This window comes from Pleuronectes platessa, chromosome 7 (genome assembly GCF_947347685.1).
Source record: "Pleuronectes platessa chromosome 7, fPlePla1.1, whole genome shotgun sequence".
NCBI lineage: Eukaryota > Metazoa > Chordata > Actinopteri > Pleuronectiformes > Pleuronectidae > Pleuronectes > Pleuronectes platessa.
In genome coordinates, this window is record NC_070632.1 from 15,089,281 (window position 1) to 15,096,779 (window position 7,499).

The window sequence follows — 7,499 nt, forward strand, 5'->3', positions numbered from 1 at the left end:
CCAACAAACACAGGAGAACGAATACAAAATAACTGACTCCTGAGTTGTCTTTGCAACTGTGCACGGCTTAGTGTGTTGTGATTGTGCGTTTGCGCGTGTACATTAGCTTGTTTGTGCTCTGCATGGGCTTCGAGGGGGTGTAACAGTGGATGGGTTCAATATTTCTGAGTGACTGTATCCAATAACACCGTCATTCACATGTTCAGCTAATCTTCTGCATTGATAGCTGCATGTAGTTCACTCACATGTGAAAGAAAATCAATCAGGCCTCCACTTCGTCTAAGTAGCAGTTCGTCTGAGCAGGTCGAGGTTAAAGTCACGTTCATTTCCTTAACAGGATGGTTAATCAAGATGCACACATGCTACAGGCAACAGCTGCTTTCATATTCAGGCCCTTCTTTAAAATGATGCTGGTAAAATAATACAAGGGGCCCTGCTTGATTGACAAGAAAGATTGTATTGCCCGTGGGATAATATCACCACTCTCTGTCATTTCTCTGAACAAGCAGAATAACTTGTCACCTGCATAATGTCCCATCGCTCAGAACACATTCATAAGTTATACTCTGATAATGGTGTTTTCCATACCCACACCTGAAAATGCATATCACATGACAACTCATCGCCTATACACGTAAGCAGTTGTATCATTGTAAAATTTAGAATCAGCAACACTTGTAATTAATTCTCCATGTTGTGTTTTACACTGGTAGCCGAGGGTAATGCTGGTTGTTCTCTTCTAGAAGGGGGTCATGTGAGAGGAGCCTGACGAATCAGCAAAGGCTACGTCAGGACCATTAAGACCCAATCAGCAAGCTGTTATGAGTGTTTACATCTTCAATTTCAAACATGTTAATTTCTGCCCTCCCTGACTTAAACGCAACCCCTGGAGTTTTCAAACTTAAACGGGTCCAGCAGCGTTTCCAAACTTCTCAACCATAGCTCTAGAATGGGGAGTAGTGTAGACGGCAGGCGCATCCATAGCAGAGTTGATGCATTTCAAATGAAAACGTAGTAGTGTGGATGTAGCCTCGGTAACAACACTGCACCAAGAGACCAGCAGGTAATAAAATGAAGATTATCCTGAATATGTGGCAAGATGAGGTGAAGCAATGGGTCTTTGTGAGTGATGTTATTGAGCAAAGTTAGTGCTACAGAGCCCTTGAAGAGAGCCACAGTGATGGATCTAATAGCCGCAGGCACGTGGCCTTAAACTCACCTAATCCTACAGCCTGTGGTACCTGGGTGTTTTGTGGATGCTGAGGAGGCTCTGGAAGCACAAAGTGACAGAAGTGCCGCTGTGTTCAGACGCACACACTCGCTGCGAAAGGTGATGACAGGTCGCGGATCTATGGGAGAGAAGAAAAATAATGAGCTTATGATGACACATAGAAGACACGTTCCCTTCATTGCCCTCGCACGCATGCGTGCACACAAACTCATCCATTTCTTATGGGATCAAGAATCTCAACAGGGGTATAGTTCACAAAACCTACTCTTGAAAGGCCAATTTACTCTGCACAGCCTCCACATCCGACCACACAGTTTTTATTCCATTTTCCAGTGTTGCCTCCTACCTCGTATCGACAGACACACTAAAGTTACCCACATGAATAAACGCCTACATTAACTCAAGAGGGGCTCATACAATGAACTCTGTTCACACTTCAACACTACAAGTGGCTTGTCCACAATGTGACAAGATCGTGTTATCTGTTCTCATTAACAAAGCCTACACAAGGGTTAGTGCGATGATAATGCAGGCATGAAAAGAACATTGATGTGTTTATCATTACTCTCACTACACTGCTCATAATGAATCCCCCAAAAGGTCAGAGGGCGGGTTTGAGATTCTTCTGCCCCTCATTTTCTGTGCATGATGAATTAAGATGTAAACACATCAAAACAAAATAATGCGCATGTTTTTGTTCCTGGCCAAATAAATTATTCAACTTTTTTTTGTTGCATGTAAACTGTTGCTAAGGCCCAGCTGGATGGACACAGACAATACTGGGGAATTATTGAAGGTGGAATCATTATGTCTAATAGGGGGCTCAGATCAATCAGCTACAGATCGTTATCGGCCAATCTTCTGTCTAAATAGGACAAATAGTCTAAATAGGTCAAGGAGGTTATGTTTTCACCCTTGTGCTTCTGTTGGTCTATTTGTCAGCAGGAATACGCAAAATACGACTGAACAGCTCTTGCAGTCTACGTCGTCTCCATGCGTAGTTACATTTTTGGGGAGGTGCACATCAGGGTACGGCGTATGGCTCTGCGTAGGGTACACGTCTATGTGTAGGCTACTGCGTACTCTCGACAGAGAAGCATGAATTGACCTTAAAGGGAGAAGGAGAGCCTAGTTTAACAGCTCAGTCACTCAGGTAACAAAGACAACACAGAAACAACAGCTACACTACAGCAAGGATGGAAAAAATATCAGCCCAAAATAATGGAATTCATATTCCCTGATCACAAGACGAAGGGTTCAGACAACTCATGTCCTACTTGGATCAATGCTACACTCTGCCAGGTCATTCATATTTCACTGATGTATGCCTGCTGCAATTATAACTGTGTATATACATGTCAACAGCTTTATTATGAAGGACAACATCAGAGCTTTACTGATCCTCTGAAGAAAACCGAAGAGACTGACCATGGTGTAAAAATTTCACAAGCTACTGGAAGTAGTCCAGTACAGATTTTCTGAAATTGAATCCAACCACCTGTATACCATCAGACATGCAGCAGTACATGATTTCTGAAGATAAATACGGAGATCAGCATCAGCCGATACTGTTTCTAGCTATCTGTGATTCATAAATCCTGAGTGTATCACCCTTAATGTCTATTGCACTCATACTTTCTGTTTGATATGAATAACCGGACTTAAATTGACCAGTCTCCAGAGATGTGATCAAACAGCAAGCAAATACAGCACACTGCACTATCACTACAACAAGCATGGCTTTATAAATAGAGAATAATTAATATTTGGATTAGTGGTTTAGATTCAGCAGATTGGGTAAGAAGCCTCTCCATTGTGACCCATTTTCACTCAACACCAGCCCCGGTGATAGTCAGTTGTTGCATTTCGCTCATGCTCAACTAAAGTAATAATGAGGTTCCTAAAAGATGCAACAAAGCATTTTTGCTTAATTTACAACCCTTCAGATTTGTGAATTCGGCTTTGACATGTAAGTTTTTAGGTTTTAGATTTGAACAGAAGCTCGAAGGGACCATTGAACATTTTTTCCAAGGATAAATCAGGATTCAAACTATAGTGTCCTGGGTACAAGTCCTGTGTTTGACCCATTCATGCAACACAACCTGCCAAAGACAAAAAAAATTGCACTTGTCTCTCAGGGCTTCCATACTTTATTTGTAATGAATTGAAAATAATTTGCATTGTGTTAACTTCTTGAACCATCGTTATACCCAACGGAGGCAACATTAATTTATTGTCTAATGTCATCAAAAGTGCAACAAAACTGCTACTGTTACAAAACTGTGAAATCAAATTTTCTGTTCGGGTTGCCACTGATGTGCCATCAATAATTTAAATGTACAAATATGTAAATTTTTGACAAGGTATCTTTCATCAAAGCAATGAAAAAATACCTAGTTTGATGACGTCATTAGGAAGCGTGGGATCATGGGAGTTGTTGTCTTTACCATCATTGCGGATGAAGTCTACCCAATGGGACTCAGGTGTAAATCATGTTCACGGATGAGTTAATGTGTTCAAGTGTTTTGTATTTTATGCATCGAACACAATGCATAATCATGATCTACTACCAGTGCACAATACAAACAGTGGAAGGTTAAAACAGCTAAATGTCTAACTGACTAAAAAGGGAGTTTGAATATCGTTGGAAACATTTTGGATAGAGCAAGTACACAAGTCAACAAAATATATTACATCGGTCTGTTAGGCCTGTTAGATCTGGTCACAATCTATGTCCACTGAGAGATTTGTATTGAGCCTTTATAAAACTGATATAGTATTTTTTTTTTCCTTACAGAACAGATTATTCATTTCCTGCAATTTGGATTTCATTAGATTTTTTTACAGACAAAAATAATCCATTCGGTGGACTGGGTGAACGTCTGTTCATTGTCGATTCTGCATACAACATGCATGAACAAAAGAGCCCTGCATAAGACAGATAAGTCCGATCGATATGACACTCCTCACTCGGGGCTCTCCTGTATGCCTCCTTCCTGCATCTGCTGACATCCGGGAAAACAGTTTGTTTCTGTTTCCACTTCAAACATGTTCACTTTGCACCGAGCGAAAAAAACCTCCAGAGATCGTATTCACCATAAATGAATTTCTCTCCTGGTCCTTTGATTACTGCAACTACAAAACCCTCTCAATAGATGTGCTGCAGCATCTGATTGTGCCGACAAACTGCTGAAATAGCAACATCTTTTAGCCCACTGATGGAGACACAACTGAAAAGTACAAGATGCTCGCTGTAGAGTTCAGGTGTGTGATGTAGCATATGCGAGGATAAGAACTTCTGACTCCTGACATGAGCGCAGCCTGGTTAACATCGGACAACTGCCTGCAGAAACATTGACACTGATGAGACAGAGTCCTTTGTCCCCTGTGCTGCCTATCAGCAGAGACATCTGCATGATTAAAGCCACATGCCTTTAGTGTGTGACTTATTAAAGTGCGAGGCAATTAACCACCCCGTCCCCTGACTAAACAGCTCATGCACTCTCCCGTGAATGATGCTCAGCAGGCATGACTGACTGGCACGAGTCAGAAGCTCACCTCCCATCGATATATCCCTGCCGCTTCTTGGGCTCATTTTATTCTTCTTTGTGCTCATTCATCACAATGCTTAGTTTTAACTCTTGCTCGTGTTCATCTACATGTACATAATGGGAAGCAGTCAACAGAAACGTTGCTTGGTATTGCAATCTTGTCGGGAGCAGCAGAGAGAATGCCTGATCAGTTGTGGGCTTCTGCGCGTAACATGCCTTTGCGCAATCAGCCCATTACCCCTCTTCTAAATTCAAGCTGAGGGCTCATATACAATTTTTATGAGAAGTCTTCCGGCCACTCAATCTACTTTGTAATCACTACTGAAGGATTCCTGGAGCAACCTAATTTGGAGTGATCCAAAGGTTACAGGTGTAACCGTGCAACACAGAGGGCCAATGAGATAAGCCCTACCACTGGCCATCCCTGTCTGCTGCTGGAGGCTATGAGTCATTAAGAGTCAGGCCTCATTAGGGAGGTCATGATGTGCTGCATCATAGACACCATCTCCGCTGGTTTCAGCCAAATGCCTTCGTATCAGACGGGTTAGAGCCCAGGAGGGGAAGACATGCTTTGGGGGGGCGTGCAGGGCAACATAACAGCACCAAAGTAAAAGCTAAATCCTGATTCATTGAATTCTCTGCCACAAGTTTCAACCATGAATAGTGAAGAAATAAATGATTACAAGTACTGACCATTAATAAAATCAAGATTTACTGATATGATATAGTTCAAGTATAGTTTCAGAGGTATCTGAATATTTATATCCCTGCTGACTGTGCTGAGAATTCCCGTTAAGCTTTTAAAGTCCTGTGCTATTTTTACCCTGCCAATATTTGGAACCTTTTTTTATCCAGCACAACATATGATCAGAAAATAAGTTCTTCACTTTTCACATAGTATATCAACAAATTGGACCCAAAACACACAAGACCAATCACGTGATTTCATCACACCAGTGTGATTTCAGACTCTTTACAGCAACATTGTCCCTCATCAGTGTTTTGTCTTTAGTTCCTCTGATTTCTTGTTTTATTCCTCTCTTCACACTCATGACTTTTAAAGGGACCCCACACTGGAGTCGGCCTCAAGTGGATTGAAGTCGTAAAGCCCGAGAGGGTATTTGACGTGCATTATGGGAATTGCAGTAATAATGACAGCATGAAGTGCAGCCAAGGCAGCGATGTCTTACACCTGATCCCAGTAAAACTCTACTGGTGGGTACTTTACTTTTTATTACACCTCAGTGTTTAGGAATACTGTTTTCCCCGGACACTGCTGAGGATGAACTTCACTCTCAGACTGGACACTCTGCGACCATAATTCTACTTAGTTACAGTTATGGACTTGAGTAGCTGAACTGATTTGTGGGTTGAACTGCAGGACACAGGATGGCCAGAGTTCAGATTATATTATACAGGACAGGAGGAATATTCCGTCCTGCTGTAGCCATGGGCAATTTTTTCTTTTGCATATGATTTTCAGAGCTGAGAGGGAAACCGGAGCGGAAAGACAGAAGACAGATCTGCAATATTCATGTTATTAGCATGTACCTGTACAACGTCCATATGAATGCAGTTCATCACTTTCCCAAGAAAAAGTGCTGAACTATTCAACCACCTCACCTCACAGAGTGTCACTGACACTGTGCTTTGTTACAGAATAAAACACCAACAAGTGTGAGTACTGTAGGTGTGAACTATATCAAGACAGATTATAATTTGATTGATTGAATGTGCAATACATAACTTTGACTGCTTGGGCTCTTAATCACAACTATAAAAAAAGACCTTGTTTGATGATTTTGTGAAGCAGATTGGGATCATGGAAGTTGTTGTCTTCATCGCCTTTATTCACATTATGCAGCAAACCTCAATGAAATATCATGATCAACGAGTGATTAATGGTGGAGGGGGAAAAAAGCAACTGGCTAACTGGCTAGCAGCGTGTTTTTACATGTGTTTTATACGTTGTTAGCCCACATAGTTATCGCAGAGATGAACAATGTTTCAGGTGAAGCGGATTTCACGCCAAATTAAAAGGCAACAAAAATGTCCCATTACATTGAATAAAGCTGTGGATTTCTCTGGGTTTGAATATTGTTGGAAACATTTAAATTGGTAGATAAAAAGTCATTTTTAGACATTTTAATAAAGAATATATAACATCTTTAAGTTCTTAATTCTAACAGAAAATTGGATAGAGAAATTGAAAAATCTGAAAACATCCTGGGCTTTAGGAAATAATTTATTATAATGAAAATAATCATGAATACAAGCAATTTCAAATTGACCAGCAATGCTACTATAAAAAATTTTAGCAACGTTATATTCTCATGTGCTCCGTCTTCAAACCTCATGATCTTATTTGCAGTGTGTTTTGGGTAACTATCATAACCATGGTGTTGCAAGTCGCTCTTCCAACTGCTGATTAACTTATAACCATCCGACCCTCGGCCGACAGCTCTGCTGAAGTGATCATCACAGATTTAAAACCTGTTGTTCTGCAGCTGCTGCACCAGACCATCCAAGAAGTTTTCTCATGAAACTATAAACACACCAGCAACTATGGCTATGATTTCCACCTGGACACCGAGGCACCTGGGGAAATGCTTTGCGTCGTTTAACAGGAGTTTAATTCTGGCCACATGGTTTATTCATGTGGCGACTGCTGATATCACGACTCTCATAAATCACGCAGTGCGGCATGCTGGACGTCC